The sequence below is a fragment of the Pseudophryne corroboree genome (genome assembly GCF_028390025.1).
Source record: "Pseudophryne corroboree isolate aPseCor3 chromosome 11 unlocalized genomic scaffold, aPseCor3.hap2 SUPER_11_unloc_2, whole genome shotgun sequence".
Classification (NCBI taxonomy): domain Eukaryota; kingdom Metazoa; phylum Chordata; class Amphibia; order Anura; family Myobatrachidae; genus Pseudophryne; species Pseudophryne corroboree.
In genome coordinates, this window is record NW_026967478.1 from 938,664 (window position 1) to 955,725 (window position 17,062).

Here is a 17,062-nt window from a genome sequence, read left to right on the forward strand (position 1 = left end):
ATTTTCAGACGAATGTGGGAGGGCAGAAGGCTTCCTAATACTGAAGCACCCCCAAACAACAAACCAAATGCAACAACTACTGCAAGCATTCCTGGGGGAAGGCCTGCAGCAGATGGATTTGCATATAGTGATGTCATCCAAGCAGTGGGCATAGTTGGCTGCAACCCTCGTCTGCATATGAAAAGAGAAAAGGGTCACGCAGGGCATGGCGGCCTTTGTGGGGTTGCGCTTGGATGACCCCTAAATCGCTTTATACACCCCCACCCCCCATCAGTGTGGGCTCATGTTGGCCATGCCCCAGCCCCTGAAGCATTCAAGCTGATTTCTTGCAGCAGCTGGACCCAGAAACAGCTCCAGAGTTGCTTTACAAGACAAGTAAAAGGGTGTGAGCCCTGCAGCACCACCTGTAGTTTGCATACACACATATATAGGACAGCATCTCTTATATGCCCCAGGGTCAATAAAATAGTATCCTTATCTAGGGTATCCATCCCCTCAGATAAGGTATCTGTCCATGCCGCTACAGCACTACACACCCAGGCCGACGCAATTGCCGGTCTGAGTAAGGTACCTGAATGTGTATAAATGGACTTCAGGGTAATCTCCTGTTTGCGGTCAGCAGACTCTTTGAGGGTAGCCGTATACTGGGACGGGAGGGCTACCTTCTTGGATAAGCGTGTTAATGCTTTGTCCACCCTAGGGGAGGATTCCCATCGTAACCTATCCATTGATGGGAAAGATACGCCATAAGAATCCTTTTGGAAATCTGCAGTCTTTTATCTGGAGATTCCCAAGCTTTTTCACATATCTCGTTCAGCTCGTGTGACCCCCTCAAAGGTTTCCTCAGGCTTTTTCACCTTGTACATATGTACCCTCTTGTCAGGGACAGGGGGTTCCTCTCTGATGTGCAAAACATCTTTTATTGCCATAATCATATATCGAATGGATTTTGCCAATTTTGGCTGTAACTTTGCATCATCGTAATCGACACTGGAGTCAGAATCCGTGTCTGTATCTGTGTCAACAATCTGGGATAGTGGGCGCTTATGAGACCCTGACAGTCCCTGCAACATAGGATCAGGCATGGGTTGAGACCCTGACTGTCCCAAAGCTTCAGCCTTGTCTAATCTTTTGTGCAATGAGTTTACACTAGCATTTAAAACATTCCACATATCCATCCAATCAGCTGTCGGCGGAGACACCACATTCATTTGCTCCTGCTCCTCTCTAATATAGCCTTCTTCCTCAGACATGTCGACACACGTGTACGGACACACCACACACACAGGGAATGCTTTTTCTGAAGACAGTTTACCCACAAGGCCCTTTGGAGAGACAGAGAGAGAGTATGCCAGCACACACCCCAGCGCTATATAACCCAGGAATACACAGTAACTTAATGTTTGCCCAGTAGTACTGCTGTATGTAATTTGCGCCAAATTATGTGCCCCCCCCCTCTTTTCAACTCTCTTGTCTACCGTGGTATAAGCAGGGGAGAGTCCGGGGAGCTTCCTCTCAGCGGTGCTGTGGAGAAAAAATGGCGCTGGTGAGTGCTGAGGGAGAAGCCCCGCACCCTCGGCGGCAGGCTTCTGTCCCGCTTAAACTGTAAAATTGGCGGGGGCTCATACATATATACAGTGCCCCGCTGTATATGTGTTATATTTTTGCCAAAAAAAGGTTTATATTGCTGCCCAGGGTGCCCCCCCCCCCCTGCGCCCTGCACCCTTACAGTGACCGGAGTGTGTGAGGTGTATGGGAGCAATGGCGCACAGCTGCAGTGCTGTGCGTTACTTCAGTGAAGATCATGAAGTCTTCTGCCGCCTCTGAAGTCTTCTTTTCTTCTCATACTCACCCGGCTTCTATCTTCCGGCTCTGCAAGGGGGACGGAGGCGCGGCTCTGGGACGGACGGCGAGGGTGAGATCCTGCGTACCAATCCCTCTGGAGCTAATGGTGTCCAGTAGCCTAAGAAGCTGGACCTTGCAACTCAGAGAGTAGGGCTGCTTCTCTCCCCTCAGTCCCTCGATGAGGGAGTCTGTTGCCAGCAGTGCTCCCTGAAAATTAAAAACCTAACAAAATACTTTCTGTCAGAAAGCTCAGGAGAGCTCCTGAAAAGCACCCAGTCTCCACTGGGCACAGTATCAAACTGAGGTCTGGAGGAGGGGCATAGAGGGAGGAGCCAGTGCACACCCAGAACTAAAGTCTTTCTTAAAGTACCCATGTCTCCTGCGGAGCCTATCTATCCCCATGGTCCTTACGGAGTCCCCAGCATCCTCTAGGACGTTAGAGAAAATAGGATTTTAATACCTACCGGTAAATCCTTTTCTCTTAGTCCGTAGAGGATGCTGGGCACCCGTCCCAGTGCGTACTGTGTCTGCAGTTATTAAATGGCCCTTAACTCCAGAACATTTATGTGGAGAAAACTTTCCTGACTTGACCATCTTCCTTGGATGTTTTCCCCCTGTGTGACTGCTCCCCAGCCTCGGAGGGTTGCATCCATGGTCCCTAGGATCCAGTCCTGGATCCCGAACCATCGCCCCTCTAGGAGGTGAGAACTGTGCAGCCACCAATGGAGTAAGATTCTGGTCTTGGAAGACAGGATTATCCTCCGGTGCATGTGTAGGTGGGATCCGGACCACTTGTCCAACAGGTCCCACTGGAACACTCTGGCATGGAACCTGCCAAACTGAATGGCCTCGTAGGCCGCAACCATCTTCCCCAGCAACAGAATGCATTGATGGATTAACACTCTTGCTGGTTTCCGAATTTGTTTGACCAGACTCTGGAACTCCATAGCCTTTCCACTGGAAGAAAGCCTCTTCTGTGTCCAGTATGACTCCCAGAAACAACAACCGCGTCATTGGGACCAACTGCGATTTTGGCAAGTTTAGGAGCCAACCATGTTGTTGAAGAACTGTCAGGGAGAGTAGATGTTTTGCACCAACTGGTCCCTGGATCTCGCCTTTATCAGGAGATCATCCAAGTACGGCATAATTGTGACTCCTTGCTTGCGAAGGAGAACCATCATTTCCACCATCACCCTGGTGAAAATCCTCGGAGCCGTGGACAGACCAAACGGCAACGTCTGAAATTGGTAATGACAATCCTGAATTGCAAACCTCAGGTAGCTTGATGCAGTGGCTAAACGGGAACTTGTAATTAGGCATCCTTATGTCTACCAAAACCATGAGTAGAGTCCCCTGCACCCTTAGCAGCCTGCCCCCACATCTCATTCACCCACCGCCGCAGACTCCTCCCCCACACGGTTATTATAATAAGGCCACCCCCCTACCCCCTTCCCTCCCTGCTGTGTGTCCAGCCACCCCCCCCCTCACCTGCTGTGTGTCCGGCCTACCCCCCCCCTCACCTGCTGTGTGTCCAGCCCCCCCCCCTCACCTGCTGTGTGTCCAGCCCCCCCCCTCACCTGCTGTGTGTCCGGCCTACCCCCCCCCTCCCTGCTGTGTGTCCAGCCACCCCCCCCCTCACCTGCTGTGTGTCTGGCCTACCCCCCCCCCTGCTGTGTCCAGCCCCCCCCCTCCCTGCTGTGTGTCCGGCCTACCCCCCCCCCTCCCTGCTGTTTGTCCGGCCTACCCCCCCCCTCCCTGCTGTGTGTCCAGACCCCCCCCTCACCTGCTGTGTGTCCAGCCACCCCCCCCCTCACCTGCTGTGTGTCCGGCCTACCCCCCCCTCCCTGCTGTTTGTCCGGCCACCCTCCCCTCCCCTGCTGTGTGTCCGGCGGCCTACCCCCCCCCCCTCCCTGCTGTGTGTCCGGCCTACCCCCCCCCTCCCTGCTGTTTGTCCGGCCACCCTCCCCTCCCCTGCTGTTTGTCCGGCCACCCTCCCCTCCCCTGCTGTGTGTCCGGCCACCCTCCCCTCCCCTGCTGTGTGTCCGGCCACCCTCCCCTCCCCTGCTGTGTGTCCGGCCTACCCCCCCTCACCTGCTGCGTGTCCAGCCCCCCCCCACTCACCTGCTGCGTGTCCAGCCCCCCCCCCCCACCGGCTGTGTGTCCAGCCCCCCCCCTCACCTGCTGTGTGTCCAGCCCCCCCCCTCACCTGCTGTGTGTCCAGGCCCCCCCCCTCACCTGCTGTGTGTCCAGCCCCCCCCCCCTCACCTGCTGTGTGTCCAGCCCCCCCTCACCTGCTGTGTGTCCAGCCACCCCCCCTCCCCTGCTGTGTGTCCGGCCTACCCCCCCCTCTCTCCCTGCTGTTTGTCCGGCCACCCTCCCCTCCCCTGCTGTGTGTCCTGCCTACCCCCCCTCCCTGCTGTGTGTCCAGCCACCCCCCCCCCTCACCTGCTGTGTGTCCGGCCTACCCTCCCCCCCCTCCCCTCCCCTGCTGTTTGTCTAGCCACCATCCCCTCCCCTCCCCTGCTGTGTGTTCGGCAACTCCCCCCTCTTCCTGCTGTGTTCGGCCACCCCCTCCCCTCCCTGCCGTGTGTCCGGTCACCCTCCCCTCTCTGCTGTGTGTCCAGCCACCCCCACCCCCTCTCTGCTGTGTGTCCGGCCACCCCCCCCAGACACGCAGCGCCTGACACACACACAGACATGCAACGCCTGACACGCATACTAATATGCAGCGCCTGACACACGCACACACACAGCACCTGACACACACACACACACACACACACACACACAGCACCTGACACACACGCACACACACAGCACCTGACACACACACACACAGCACCTGACACTAACACGGACCTGACACACGCGCATACACTCACACGCAGCACCTGACACACACGCAGCACCTGACACACGCACACACAGACGCAGCACCTGACACTCACACGGACCTGACACACACGCACACACGCGGCGCCTGACGCACATAGACACGCGGCGCCTGACGCACACGCGGCGCCTGACGCACACGCGGCGCCTGACAGACACGCGGCGCCTGACAGACACGCGGCACCTGACACACACGCACAGGCAGCGCCTGGCACACACGCACAGGCAGCGCCTGGCACACACGCAGCGCCTGACACACACAGACACGCAGCGCCTGACACACACAGACACGCAGCGCCTGACACACACAGACACGCAGCGCCTGACACACAGGCAGCGCCTGACACACACGCACACGCACAGGCAGCTCCTGACACACGCAGCGCCTGACACACGCAGCGCCTGACACACACACGCACCTGACACTCACATGCTCCTGACACAAGCAGCACCTGACATACTCACACGCAGCACCTAACACACACGCAGACACGCAGCATCTGACACACACACACGCAGCACCTGACACACACACGCAGCACCTGACACACAAACACGCAGACACGCAGCGCCTGACACACACGCAGACACGCAGCGCCTGACACACACGCAGACACGCAGCGCCTGACACACACGCAGACACGCAGCGCCTGACACACACGCAGCGCCTGACACACGCAGAGCCTGACACACACGCAGCGCCTGACACACACGCAGACACGCAGCGCCTGACACACACGCAGACACGCAGCGCCTGACACACACGCAGCGCCTGACACACACGCAGACACGCAGCGCCTGACACACACGCAGCGCCTGACACACACGCAGCGCCTGACACACACGCAGCGCCTGACACGCACGCAGACACGCAGCGCCTGACACACGCAGACACGCAGCGCCTGACACACACGCAGACACGCAGCGCCTGACACACACGCAGACACGCAGCACCTGACAGACACGCACACACACACACACACACACAGCACCTGACACAGATATGCAGCGCCTGACACACACACGCAGACATACAGCGCCTGACACACACACACGCAGACATGCAGCACCTGACACACACATGCAGCACCTGACAGACACACACACCCACACACACACACACACAGACATGCAGCACCTGACACACCCACACACACACACACACACATGCATCACCTGACACACCCACACACAGACATGCATCACCTGACACACCCACACACATATACATACATGCAGCACCTGACACACACACACACACACACAGACATGCAGCGCCTGACACACACACACATACAGACATGCAGCACCTGACACACACACACACACACATACAAACATGCAGCACCTGACACACACACACACACACACACACACACACACGCAGCACCTGACACACATATATACATGTGGCATTTAACGCACACACGCACAGCACCTGACACACAATCATATACACTCAGAGCACCTAACACACACATACACTCGCAGCACCTCACACACACTCGTATACACACGCAGCACCTGCCACTCACACATATATACACATGCAGCACCTGCCACTCCCACATACATGAACAGCACCTGAAACACACATACACGCGCAGCACCTGACAGTCACACACATACAGATGCGACAGCTGACACAAACACATACACGCTCAACACCTGACACCCACGTGGCAGCTGACACATACAAATGCAGCACCTGAAATACACACATATACACGTGCAGCACCTGAGACACACACATACACGTACAGCACCTGAGACACACACACACACATGTATGTACACGCGCGGCTCCAGGCACACACATACGTACGTACACACGCGGCACTTGACACACACACGTACACGCGCGGCACCTGACACAAACACACACACACACACGTACGTACATGTGTGGCACCTGACACACACACGTATGCACACGTGTGGCTCCTGACACACACGCGCGTTGCTCCTGACACACACACATGTACGTACGCGCTCGGCTCCTGACACACACACGTATGTATACGCGCGGCACCTGAAACCTACACGTATGTACGTATACGTGCGGCTCCTGACACCCTCACGCATGTACACGCGTGGCTCCTGGCACACTGGCACACACACACACACACACACGCGGCACCTGACACATACACGCGTGTACGTACACACATGCACAGCACCTGACATACACACATGTAGGTACGCGCCACCTGACACACACACACACACACGTACACGCACGACACCTGACACACACGTACGTACGCGCACGGCACCTGACACACACGTACATACTAGTGATGAGTGGGTTCGGTTCGTCGGAATCCGGACCCCCCGAACTTCACCCATTTTACATGGGTCCGAGGCAGGTTCGAACCTTCCCGCCTTGCTCGGCTAACCCGAGCGCGCCCGAACGTCATCATCCCGCTGTCGGATACCCGCGAGATTCGGATGTCTGCATTCGTGGAAAGGGGTCCCATGTGTAAACATGGGACCCCTTTCAGTCCGTCTGGTCCGGGTGTTCGGTTTGTTGTTTTGCCAAGTACGTGGAGTTAATCTGGAACCTGGATCAGGTGAGTATAATTATCTTTTATTTTCAGGTACCCGTGGATTCTACTTGGAGAAGAGGACCGACTGCTTCGTGTCAACATAGGTAAGTATGTGTGTGTCGGCAGGTGTGAAATAAAGTTATACTTTCACGGTGTCTGTGTCCTGTTTTTATTTGGGTATTTTTCCCCCAGTAGAACTACAGGTACCAGCGGGCACGTTTTTCTCCCGCATGCTGGTACTTGTGGTTCTCAAAGTACCAGATTGCGGGGGAGGCTTGCTGGGACTTGTAGTACTACTGGAAAAAACAATATTCTTTCAATTTTCTCAAGGCTATCAGCCTCCCATCCGCAGCCCTTGGATGGGGGGGACAGCCTCGGGCTTCACCCCTGGCCCTTGGGTGGCTGGGGGGGGACCCCTTGATTGAAGGGGTCCCCACTCCCCCAGGGTACCCCGGCCAGGGGTGACTAGTTGGATATTTAATGCGACGGCCGCAGGGCACTGTATAAAAGTGACCCCCGGCTGTGGCATTATCTGTCCAGCTAGTGGAGCCCGATGCTGGTGTAAAAATAATGGGGGACCCTACTCTTTTTGTCCCCCGTATTTTTTGCACCAGCACCAGGCGCAGAGCCCGGAGCTGGTTTTAAAAATACGGGGGATCCCCTGTCCGTTTTTCCCCCGGATTTTTAGAACCAGGACCGGATCGAAGAGCCCGAGGCTGGTTATGCTTTGGAGGGGGGACCCCACGCAATTTTTCTTTTCCGGGTTTTTCACATTCCATTTAAAAAAAAAAAAATAATAATAATAATCTTTTAAAAAATATATAAATAATACTTGTGCCTCCAAAAAAGACAAACCAAGTACCTAATCCCTTCTAATATAAATAGATATGCTATTACCCCCAAAAAATATTATTTTTTATTAGATTCCGCCTGCAAAGTGTGGCGGATTGAAAATGACGAATTTACTGTTTAAAAGCACTGTTGTCGAATTTACAAACTTCAATTGAATATACTTTTGTTGAATTGCCGCATTTGTACCATTGCAGAAAAGTCGAATTTGTCAAATGTCGAATTTTAAAAAGTCGAATTTTGAAAGGATGCAAGAATAGGCCCCGCCCCCTTCTTCACATCAGCCGTCCCCTTCTACCCCTGTACCTTGCTCTCTCCTGTCTGTGCTCTCTCCCGTCTGTAGGACTAGGCCCCGTCCCCTTCTTACCCTCCAGTGACTGCTCTCTCCTGACAAGTGGACCAGGCCTGCCCCCTACACGCTGCTGGTGTCTTCATTGTTACTTGGTCTGGAGCTCCGTTGGGGAGAGAACTCACGTGAGCTCATTAAGAATGAGGAACTGGGATGTTTTAATTTTATTGTGAGTAGTGTACTGTGGTGATGTAGTATGTTGTATGGGGGGTATAGTGTAACTATGAAGTGCAGCATATGGGAGGGCTATAGCATAGTGATGTAGTGTGGCATATGGGGGGTGGTAGCGCATAGGCGTGCGTACAGGGGGTGCCTGGTGCGCACAGGCACTCCCTAATGTCCAGCACCGCTGCACGCTACACTTGCTGTGGCACAGTGATCGCTGAGTGTGTGATCGGTGGAGCCTAGCCTGTAGCTCATTTCCGTACCTCCCACCACCGCTGCGCCCGCCCCCCCTCTGCCTGCTGCTAATACTATGCTGAGTGCATTCGTCGGCGGCCTCACTGGGGGGACTGGTGTCACCTTGCAATGTGACGTGGTGATGTCCGCCTATGCTCTCCTCCCGCCCACCGGTGCTTTCCTCCCGCTGCGGTCTCTCAGTCCTAGTGTGCCGCGGCTGCCACACCACTGGCAGTGTTCCTCTAGGGGGGACTGGGAGCCGCCGGCAGACACATTCTGCTGAGACTTACTTGTCAGTGCGGGTTCCGGATGGCAGGCGGCGGGTGGGAGGGCAGACGGGGAGCAGGTGTCACAAGGAGTGTGTGGGTAACTAAATCACAATACTTCCGCTCAACGTGGCACTGCTGGTCCTTCATCTCCCATGTCTCTTCACCAGGTGGCGGGCGGCCCGGAAATTAAGTGATGTGTTGTGCAGCAGTCAGTGTGAAGTGACTGTGAGTAACACTGATGGTGCTGATGATGCTGCTGCAGAATCGGGAAGCAATTAATTCATAAATATAATGTACTCAGTGTATTATACATACATAAACATGTACATACGTGTATTTGTGTATACATGTATATACATGAGTGTGTGTGCATATATATATATATATACAGCCAGTTCCCAGGAACAAAAGTCCTCCCCCGCTTCCGCTAAGTCCACAGCATGACGCTGGGGCTCCACTGGTGGAGCCAGGTGCGGTGGGGGCCCGTCTCAAGTGCTTCAGCAATCAGTGGGCTTGCTCACAGGTGGATCCCTGGATTCTACAAGTAGTGTCTCAGGGATTCAAGCTGGAATTCGAGACGTCTCCCCCTCGCCGTTTCCTAAAATCTGCCTTGCCAACATCTCCCTTGGACAGGGAGGCTGTGATAGAGGCAAATTCACAAGCTGTATTTGCAGCAGGTGATAGTCAAGGTACCCCTCCTTCAACAAGGAAGGGGTTACTATTCCACAATGTTTGTGGTACCGAAACCGGACGGTTCGGTGAGACCCATTTTAAATCTTTGAACACGTATATAAAATGGTTCAAGTTCAAGATGACCCTTAGTTCGCATTAAACACCCCCACCCTCCTTCGGTGTGGGGCTCATGTTGGCAATGCCCCAGCCCCTGAAGCATTCAAGCTGATTTCTTGCAGCAGCTGGGTACTGTAACAGCTCCAGAGCTGCTCTGTGAGGCAAGTAAAAGGGTGTGGGCCCTGCAGCACTACCTGTAGTTTGCATTGTGTGTTGGAAGGAACAAAGTAAGCAGACGGGAGAAGTCAGGATAGTGCGCAAGGGCATAGAAGGGAGCGGCTCAAGAAAAGAGAAGTGGAAACAGACAGCAAACTAGGCTGGAGAGAGACCTGAGACAAAGAGATCTGAATTATACGAGAGACGGCCAGGGGAAACACAAATTATGCAGTCAAGTTTCCCACATTTGGGGAAATCACAGGGGCAGCACACCCAGAGTGCAATGGGTGAGCCTTGCCCTGGGAGAAGCACCTACATGATCATAGTATCTCACCTGGCAGGTAAGTAGGAGTTGGGCTAGAGCTGGGGAGGGTCGCTGCTCGGGTACCCCCCTGTCAAGTGAAGGAGATCCAACTGAGGCAGCACAAGGGAACTCTCGAAAGAGGAACAAGGCTAGAGGAAGATCTGAGACAAAGAAATCTGATTTTTACCAGAGTTGACCAGAAGAAAGCACAAACACAGTCCCCCACTACCACAAATAATGCAGTCAAGTTTCCCACATTTGGGGAAATCACAGGGGCAGCACACCCAGAGTGCAATGGGTGAGCCTTGCCCTGGGAGAAGCACCTTCCTGATCATAGTTTCTCACCTGGCAGGTAAGTAGGAGTTGAGCTAGAGCTGGGGAGGGTCGCTGCTCAGGCACCCCCCTGTCAAGTGAAGGAGATCCAACTGAGGCAGCACAAGGGAACTCTCGAAAGAAGAACAAGGCTAGAGGAAGATCTGAGACAAAGAAATCTGACTTTTACCAGAGCTGACCAGAGGAAAGCACAAACACAGTCCCCCTCTACCACAAATAATGCAGTCGAGTTTCCCACATTTGGGGAAATCACAGGGGTCATCATACCCAGAATGCAATGAATGAACCTCACCCTGGGAGAACAATCTTCATGACCATGATATCTCCTATGCAAAATAAGTATGATTTGGGATAGGGCTGGGGAGGGCCGCTGCTCAGGCACATCTCTGTCAAGTAAAGGCGATTCAACTGAGGCAGCACAAGGGAACTCTCATCTGGGGACAACAACTGCTGGGAGAACACATATTTTCAGATGAACATGGGAGGGCAGAAGGCTGCCTAATACTGAAGCACCCCCAAACAACAAACCAAATGCAACAACTAGTACAAGCATTCCTGGGGGAAGGCCTGCAGCAGATGGATTTGCATATGGTGATGTCATCCAAGCAGTGGGTCAAAGTTGGCTTCAACCCTCGTCTGCATATGAAAAGAAAAAAGGGATGTGCAGGACATGGCGTCCTTTTGTGGCGCTTGGATGACCCTTAATTCGCATTAAACATCTCCACCCTCCTTCGGTGTGGGGCTCATGTTGGCTATTCCCCAGCCCCTGAAGCATTCAAGATGATTTCTTGCAGCAGCTGGGCACTGTAACAGCTCCAGAGCTGTTCTGTAAAGCATGTAAAAGGGTGTGGGCCCTGCAGCACTACCTGTAGTATGCATTGTGCATTGGAAGGCACAAAGTAAGCAGACGGGAGAGGTCAGGATAGTGCGCAAGGGCATAGAAGGGAGCGGCTCAAGAAAAGAGAAGTGGAAACAGACAGCAAACTAGGCTGGAGAAAGACCTGGGACAAAGAGATCTGAATTATACGAGAGCCGACCAGAGGAAACACAAATTATGCAGTCAAGTTTCCCACATTTGGGGAAATCGCAGGAGCAGCACACCCAGAGTGCAATGGGTGAGCCTTGCCCTGGGAGAAGCACCTTCCTGATCATAGTATCTCACCTGGCAGGTAAGTAGGAGTTGGGCTAGAGCTGGGGAGGGTCGCTGCTCGGGCACCCCCCTGTCAAGTGAAGGAGATCCAACTGAGGCAGCACAAGGGAACTCTCGAAAGAAGAACAAGGCTAGAGGAAGATCTGAGACAAAGAAATCTGACTTTTACCAGAGCTGAGCAGAGAAAAGCACAAACACAGTCCCCCACTACCACAAATAATGCAGTCGAGTTTCCCACATTTGGGGAAATCACAGGGGTCAGCATACCCAGAATGCAATGAATGAACCTCACCCTGGGAGAACAATCTTCATGACCATGGTATCTCCTATGCAAAATAAGTATGATTTGGGATAGGGCTGGGGAGGGCCGCTGCTCAGGCACATCTCTGTCAAGTAAAGGAGATTCAACTGAGGCAGCACAAGGGAACTCTCATCTGGGGACAACAACTGCAGGGAGAACACATATTTTCAGATGAACATGGGAGGGCAGAAGGCTGCCTAATACTGAAGCACCCCCAAACAACAAACCAAATGCAACAACTAGTGCAAGCATTCCTGGGGGAAGGCCTGCAGCAGATTGATTTGCATATGGTAATGCCATCCAAGCAGTGGGTCAAAGTTGGCTTCAACCCTCGTCTGCATATGAAAAGAGAAAAGGGGCGTGCAGGGCATGGCGGCCTTTTGCGGCGCTTGGGTGACCCTTAGTTTGCATTAAACATCTCCACCCTCCTTCGGTGTGGGGCTCATGTTGGCAATGCCCCAGCCCCTGAAGCATTCAAGCTGATTTCTTGCAGCAGCTGGGTACTGTAACAGCTCCAGAGCTGCTCTGTGAGGCAAGTAAAAGGGTGTGGGCCCTGCAGCACTACCTGTAGTTTGCATTGTGTGTTGGAAGGCACAAAGTAAGCAGACGGGAGAAGTCAGGATAGTGCGCAAGGGCATAGAAGGGAGCGGCTCAAGAAAAGAGAAGTGGAAACAGACAGCAAACTAGGCTGGAGAGAGACCTGAGACAAAGAGATCTGAATTATACGAGAGACGACCAGGGGAAACACAAATTATGCAGTCAAGTTTCCCACATTTGGGGAAATCACAGGGGCAGCACACCCAGAGTGCAATGGGTGAGCCTTGCCCTGGGAGAAGCACCTACATGATCATAGTATCTCACCTGGCAGGTAAGTAGGAGTTGGGCTAGAGCTGGGGAGGGTCGCTGCTCGGGTACCCCCCTGTCAAGTGAAGGAGATCCAACTGAGGCAGCACAAGGGAACTCTCGAAAGAGGAACAAGGCTAGAGGAAGATCTGAGACAAAGAAATCTGATTTTTACCAGAGTTGACCAGAAGAAAGCACAAACACAGTCCCCCACTACCACAAATAATGCAGTCGAGTTTCCCACATTTGGGGAAATCACAGGGGTCAGCATACCCAGAATGCAATGAATGAACCTCACCCTGGGAGAACAATCTTCATGACCATGGTATCTCCTATGCAAAATAAGTATGATTTGGGATAGGGCTGGGGAGGGCCGCTGCTCAGGCACATCTCTGTCAAGTAAAGGAGATTCAACTGAGGCAGCACAAGGGAACTCTCATCTGGGGACAACAACTGCAGGGAGAACACATATTTTCAGATGAACATGGGAGGGCAGAAGGCTGCCTAATACTGAAGCACCCCCAAACAACAAACCAAATGCAACAACTAGTGCAAGCATTCCTGGGGGAAGGCCTGCAGCAGATTGATTTGCATATGGTAATGCCATCCAAGCAGTGGGTCAAAGTTGGCTTCAACCCTCGTCTGCATATGAAAAGAGAAAAGGGGCATGCAGGGCATGGCGGCCTTTTGCGGCGCTTGGGTGACCCTTAGTTCACATTAAACATCTCCACCCTCCTTCGGTGTGGGGCTCATGTTGGCAATGCCCCAGCCCCTGAAGCATTCAAGCTGATTTCTTGCAGCAGCTGGGTACTGTAACAGCTCCAGAGCTGCTCTGTGAGGCAAGTAAAAGGGTGTTGGCCCTGCAGCACTACCTGTAGTTTGCATTGTGTGTTGGAAGGCACAAAGTAAGCAGACGGGAGAAGTCAGGATAGTGCGCAAGGGCATAGAAGGGAGCGGCTCAAGAAAAGAGAAGTGGAAACAGACAGCAAACTAGGCTGGAGAGAGACCTGAGACAAAGAGATCTGAATTATACGAGAGACGACCAGGGGAAACACAAATTATGCAGTCAAGTTTCCCACATTTGGGGAAATCACAGGGGCAGCACACCCAGAGTGCAATGGGTGAGCCTTGCCCTGGGAGAAGCACCTACATGATCATAGTTTCTCACCTGGCAGGTAAGTATGAGTTGGGCTAGAGCTGGGGAGGGTCGCTGCTCGGGTACCCCCCTGTCAAGTGTAGGAGATCCAACTGAGGCAGCACAAGGGAACTCTCGAAAGAGGAACAAGGCTAGAGGAAGATCTGAGACAAAGAAATCTGATTTTTACCAGAGTTGACCAGAAGAAAGCACAAACACAGTCCCCCACTACCACAAATAATGCAGTCGAGTTTCCCACATTTGGGGAAATCACAGGGGTCAGCATACCCAGAATGCAATGAATGAACCTCACCCTGGGAGAACAATCTTCATGACCATGGTATCTCCTATGCAAAATAAGTATGATTTGGGATAGGGCTGGGGAGGGCCGCTGCTCAGGCACATCTCTGTCAAGTAAAGGAGATTCAACTGAGGCAGCACAAGGGAACTCTCATCTGGGGACAACAACTGCAGGGAGAACACATATTTTCAGATGAACATGGGAGGGCAGAAGGCTGCCTAATACTGAAGCACCCCCAAACAACAAACCAAATGCAACAACTAGTGCAAGCATTCCTGGGGGAAGGCCTGCAGCAGATTGATTTGCATATGGTGATGTCATCCAAGCAGTGGGTCAAAGTTGGCTTCAACCCTCGTCTGCATATGAAAAGAAAAAAGGGATGTGCAGGGCATGGTGTCCTTTTGTGGCGCTTGGATGACCCCTCCTTCGGTGTGGGGCTCATGTTGGCTATGCCCCAGCCCCTGAAGCATTCAAGATGATTTCTTGCAGCAGCTGGGCACTGTAACAGCTCCAGAGTTGCTCTGTAAAGCATGTAAAAGGGTGTGGGCCCTGCAGCACTACCTGTAGTATGCATTGTGCGTTGGAAGGCACAAAGTAAGCAGACGGGAGAGGTCAGGATAGTGCGCAACTGCATAGAAGGGAGCGGCTCAAGAAAAGAGAAGTGGAAACAGACAGCAAACTAGGCTGGAGAGAGACCTGAGACAAAGAGATCTGAATTATACGAGAGCCGACCAGGGGAAACACAAATTATGCAGTCAAGTTTCCCACATTTGGGGAAATCGCAGGAGCAGCACACCCAGAGTGCAATGGGTGAGCCTTGCCCTGGGAGAAGCACCTTCATGATCATAGTATCTCACCTGGCAGGTAAGTAGGAGTTGGGCTAGAGCTGGGGAGGGTTGCTGCTCGGGTACCCCCCTGTCAAGTGAAGGAGATCCAACTGAGGCAGCGCAAGGGAACTCTAGAAAAAAGAACAAGGCTAGAGGAAGATCTGAGACAAAGAAATCTGACTTTTACCAGAGCTGACCAGAGGAAAGCACAAACACAGTCCCCCACTACCACAAATAATGCAGTCGAGTTTCCCACATTTGGGGAAATCATAGGGGTCAGCATACCCAGAATGCAATGAATGAACCTCACCCTGGGAGAACAATCTTCATGACCATGGTATCTCCTATGCAAAATAAGTATGATTTGGGATAGAGCTGGGGAGGGCCGCTGCTCAGGCACATCTCTGTCAAGTAAAGGAGATTCAACTGAGGCAGCACAAGGGAACTCTCATCTGGGGACAACAACTGCAGGGAGAACACATATTTTCAGATGAACATGGGAGGGCAGAAGGCTGCCTAATACTGAAGCACCCCCAAACAACAAACCAAATGCAACAACTAGTGCAAGCATTCCTGGGGGAAGGCCTGCAGCAGATGGATTTGCATATGGTGATGTCATCCAAGCAGTGGGTCAAAGTTGGCTTCAACCCTCGTCTGCATATGAAAAGAGAAAAGGGGTGTGCAGGGCATGGCGGCCTTTTGCGGCGCTTGGATGACCCCTAGTTCGCATTAAACACCTCCACCCTCCTTCGGTGTGGGGCTCATGTTGGCTATGCCCCAGCCGCTTAAGCATTCAAGCTGATTTCTTGCAGCAGCTGGGCACTGTAACAGCTCCAGAGCTGCTCTGTAAGGCAAGTAAAAGGGTCTCTGTGGCGCAATCAGTTAGTATGTACGGCTATTAACCAAAAGGTTGGTGGTTCAATCCCACCCAGGGACCTAATTGAACTTGTTATCAGATTTTGGTGATCTTTAAGTAGACAAGTCAAATTTCATACCCCCTGTTATGGTGTAGGGTACCTGGCCTTCTCTGATGTAATCAGAGTTAGATTTGATTCAGTGATTTTATAAAAACATCTAGGAAGCACAATTTAGCAGTGGGTTGCAGAGAAAAAGAAATATGCTGGCAAAAAAATCAAATTGCGTGATTAAACAGCTCTTCATTTTCTGGCTTTATTTTTATGCTAACAAATTTGTTCTCTGAAAAGTGTCCACAAAGCCAAGTCTCTGATTAACACCTTTGTAGGGATGGTTTTTCACCTATTACTAAATTAAACTTGCTTCATTGGAAAGGCAGCAAGATGCATCCTCATTTCAATGTCTACTGAAATAATACAGGTTGACACCAGGAAACATTAACGCCACTGCATCCTTGCTGCTTTCTCATGTGGAAGTCTGTTTAATGTGAAAACAAGGTGATATCTAATTAGCACACAGGTAAGAAATTACGAAAATCTTTATTTAAGGGTGAAGATGTTTCTCACAAAATTGTTGCCCCAATGCATCATTGAAATTCAAGCTGGAAAGATGATTTTAATATATCACTTGTACATTTTGTATTGCTCTTCTGGTGACAATGTCGTTTTTTTTGTCAATTACCATTTTAATAATAGGGTAAAGAAAATTAAGTGGATTTTTGAAAGAAAACTATACTGTCAATATACTATTAAAACAAATTAAAATGGTAAAAGTTATTGTACTTTAAGTAAAAATAAAAGAGCAAAAATATCAATCCCAGTTTTGATTACTTAAATTAACAAAAAAAAAATGCATA

General features: G+C 52.0%; 10 non-coding genes and 1 pseudogene across 10 annotated transcripts; all 11 read right to left on the bottom strand.

The window, feature by feature from the left end:
• Positions 1 to 10,304: 10,304 nt before the first annotated feature.
• Positions 10,305 to 10,446, bottom strand: LOC134982098 (U1 spliceosomal RNA; annotated as a pseudogene).
• A 152-nt stretch (positions 10,447 to 10,598) lies between these two features.
• Positions 10,599 to 10,761, bottom strand: LOC134982132 (U1 spliceosomal RNA). Its single transcript, XR_010190955.1, has one exon. It is a non-coding gene; the product is annotated as a U1 spliceosomal RNA (small nuclear RNA).
• Positions 10,762 to 10,913: 152 nt separating this feature from the next.
• Positions 10,914 to 11,077, bottom strand: LOC134982059 (U1 spliceosomal RNA). Its single transcript, XR_010190894.1, has one exon. It is a non-coding gene; the product is annotated as a U1 spliceosomal RNA (small nuclear RNA).
• Positions 11,078 to 11,748: 671 nt separating this feature from the next.
• Positions 11,749 to 11,911, bottom strand: LOC134982063 (U1 spliceosomal RNA). The gene has a single exon (XR_010190897.1). It is a non-coding gene; the product is annotated as a U1 spliceosomal RNA (small nuclear RNA).
• A 152-nt stretch (positions 11,912 to 12,063) lies between these two features.
• Positions 12,064 to 12,227, bottom strand: LOC134982131 (U1 spliceosomal RNA). Its single transcript, XR_010190954.1, has one exon. It is a non-coding gene; the product is annotated as a U1 spliceosomal RNA (small nuclear RNA).
• A 671-nt stretch (positions 12,228 to 12,898) lies between these two features.
• Positions 12,899 to 13,061, bottom strand: LOC134982097 (U1 spliceosomal RNA). Its single transcript, XR_010190927.1, has one exon. It is a non-coding gene; the product is annotated as a U1 spliceosomal RNA (small nuclear RNA).
• A 152-nt stretch (positions 13,062 to 13,213) lies between these two features.
• Positions 13,214 to 13,377, bottom strand: LOC134982129 (U1 spliceosomal RNA). Its single transcript, XR_010190952.1, has one exon. It is a non-coding gene; the product is annotated as a U1 spliceosomal RNA (small nuclear RNA).
• Positions 13,378 to 14,048: 671 nt separating this feature from the next.
• LOC134982082 (U1 spliceosomal RNA) lies at positions 14,049 to 14,211 on the bottom strand. The gene has a single exon (XR_010190914.1). It is a non-coding gene; the product is annotated as a U1 spliceosomal RNA (small nuclear RNA).
• Positions 14,212 to 14,363: 152 nt separating this feature from the next.
• On the bottom strand, positions 14,364 to 14,527 carry LOC134982130 (U1 spliceosomal RNA). The gene has a single exon (XR_010190953.1). It is a non-coding gene; the product is annotated as a U1 spliceosomal RNA (small nuclear RNA).
• A 646-nt stretch (positions 14,528 to 15,173) lies between these two features.
• Positions 15,174 to 15,336, bottom strand: LOC134982068 (U1 spliceosomal RNA). Its single transcript, XR_010190902.1, has one exon. It is a non-coding gene; the product is annotated as a U1 spliceosomal RNA (small nuclear RNA).
• Positions 15,337 to 15,488: 152 nt separating this feature from the next.
• LOC134982123 (U1 spliceosomal RNA) lies at positions 15,489 to 15,652 on the bottom strand. Its single transcript, XR_010190947.1, has one exon. It is a non-coding gene; the product is annotated as a U1 spliceosomal RNA (small nuclear RNA).
• Positions 15,653 to 17,062: the final 1,410 nt, after the last annotated feature.